This window comes from Lynx canadensis, chromosome D1 (assembly GCF_007474595.2).
Source record: "Lynx canadensis isolate LIC74 chromosome D1, mLynCan4.pri.v2, whole genome shotgun sequence".
Classification (NCBI taxonomy): Eukaryota; Metazoa; Chordata; class Mammalia; order Carnivora; family Felidae; genus Lynx; species Lynx canadensis.
Window position 1 is genome coordinate 75,396,145 of NC_044312.2, and position 2,632 is coordinate 75,398,776.

The following is a 2,632-nucleotide window of genomic DNA, read 5'->3' on the forward strand; positions in this document are numbered from 1 at the left end:
TTTTATTTAAGAAAGTTTACATGTTATGATTCATTCCACTGTCCCTCAGAGTCACTTTAGTTCCTGCAAAGTCTGAGTCAACTTATCTTTAAGATAGACCTTTTTGGGGTGCCTGGGTGGCTCAGTCGGTTAAGCATCCGACTTCGGCTCAGGTCATGATCTCGCTGTTCATGGGTGTAAGCCCCACGTCCGGCTCTCTGCTGACAGCTCGGAGCCTGGAGCTTGCTTCAGATTCTGTGTCTCCCTCTCTCTCCACCCCTCCCCTGCTCACACTCTGTGTGTGTCTCTGTCTCTAAAAATAAATAAACATTAATTTTTTTTTAAAAGATAGGCCTTTTTAAAAGATCTCATGTCTCTTGAGTAGACACTTCTCCAAAGAAGACATCCAGATAGCCAACTGACCCATGAAAAAATGCTCAACATCGCTCATCATCAGGGAAATTCAAATCAAAACCACGATGAGATACCACCTTATACCCGTCAGAATGGCTAACATGAACAACTCAGGCAACAACAGATGTTGGCGAGGATGAGAGGAAGAGGATCTCTTTTGCATTGTTGGTGGCAATGCAAGCTGGTGCAGCCACTCTGGAAAACAGGATGGAGGTTCCTCAGAAAACTAAAAACAGAACTACCCTATGACCCAGCAATTGCACTACTAGGTATTTATCCAAGGGATACAGGTGTGCTGTTTTGAAGGGACACATGCACCCCCATGGTTATAGCAGCACTGTCAACAATAGCCAAAGTATGGAAAGAGCCCAAATGTCCATCGATGGATGAATGGATAAAGAAGATGTGGTATTTATATACAATGGAGTATTACTCGGCAATCAAAAAGAATGAAATCTTGCCATTTGCAACTACGTGGAAGGAACTGGAGGGCATTATGCTAAGTGAAATTAGTCAGTCAGAGAAAGACAAATATCATATGACTTCCCTCATATGAGGACTTTAAGACACAGAACAGATGAACATAAGAGAAGGGAAGCAAAAAGAATATAAAAACAGGGAGGGGGACAAAACAGAAGAGACTCATAGATATGGAGAACAAACTGAGGGTTGCTGGAGGGGTTGTGGGAGGGGGAGATGGGCTAAATGGGTAAAGGGGCATTAAGGAATCGACTCCTGAAATCATTGTCGCACTATATAGTAACTAATTTGGATGTAAATTAAAAAATAAAATTAAAAACAGAAAAAAAAAGTAGAAGAAAAAAAGATCTCATGTCTCTACAAGCTGAAACGCAGAAAGTACATTGCTCTTTTGGCTAGTGATCTAAAAGGTATTATTCCTTAAAAAGAAAAATAAATAAATAAAACGTATTATTCCTTGGGGCACCTGGGTGGCTCAATTGGTTCAGCATCCAGCTCTTAATTTCAGCTCAGGTCATGATCTCATAGTCACGAGATCAATGAGCCCCGCATCGGGTTCGGTGCTGACAGCACGGAACCTGCTTGAGATTCTCTCTCTCCCTCTCCCTCTGCCCCCACTCTCTGGCACAGGCACAGTCTTTCTCACTGTCACTCAAAATGAGTCAATATTTTTTAAAACATATTGTTCCAGGGGCACCTGGGTGGCTCAGTCGGTTAAGCGTCCGACTTCAGCTCAGGTCATGATCTCACCGTTTGAGTTCGAGCGCTGTGTCGAGCTCTGTGCTGACAGCTCAGAGCCTGGAGCCTGCTTCGGATTCTGTGTCTCTCTCTCTCTCTCTCTCTCTCTCTCTCTCTCTCTCTCTGCCCCTCCCCTGCTTGCATCCTCTCTGTGTCTCAAAGATAAATAAACATTAAAAAAAAGTATTATGTCTTAATACGTTTCTAAGATGGAGGTCGTGTTGCTTTCAATTTCCCTCGTGATCTTAGCAAAAAAATTGCAGGTGTCGCTGTCACGGTTGCAAGACATTTACTGAGATGGAAGCATGATCTGTGTCTCAGGTTAGCCCCATTAAGAATTTCTGGACACCGGGACCGACGGTGCCCATTCTCATGGGAAGTGAGGCTTCACCTCCTCAGTTTTTAAGACAAGTTATGTCGATGTGACTGTCTCCGCTGGCCACGGTCGGCCCTGCCGTTGCCCTGAGTGTGGTGCACCGGGGTTGACTCTTCCCCGCTAAGGGGCTGTGTCTTGTTCCTTCACCTCCAATCCCTGAGCACAGGGTCTGCGTGTAGCAGGCACCCAATAAGTGAATACTGGGTCCATCGGATGGAGTTGAATCTGGACACGTCTATGAGGTCGACTCCAACCTGGGTTCAGCGATGACCCAGATAGCCTTGGATTCTGACCACACAGAAGTTATTGTCAGGGAAGGAAGATAAATAAGTACAAGTGTGATAGAGTTCCTAACTCACTGTTGAGACTTAAAACTCCAAAGCCCAGGATAACTGTTGTGGGGCCCTAGGAAGCACAAGAGACAGAGGTTGCTAGGTGGGACTTCTGTTGTGGGCAACAGAGGTTGCTTCAGGATCTGCTAGGTCTGGGCCTTGGAACGACCCTGGAAAACTTTATCTTGAGGTCCTTAAATGGACCTCAAGGACCTCCCCACTTCCTGGGAGCCCAGAACCCACTGTGCAGCTCTGCCTGACTGTTTCAGCATAAACAGAAGGCTGGCCCCTTGTTGTGTACTTTGTTTTAACT

General features: G+C 45.4%; 1 non-coding gene across 1 annotated transcript; it reads right to left on the minus strand.

The window, feature by feature from the left end:
• Positions 1–1,863: 1,863 nt before the first annotated feature.
• LOC115526642 lies at positions 1,864–1,998 on the minus strand. The gene has a single exon (XR_003972691.1). It is a non-coding gene; the product is annotated as a small nucleolar RNA SNORA1 (small nucleolar RNA).
• Positions 1,999–2,632: the final 634 nt, after the last annotated feature.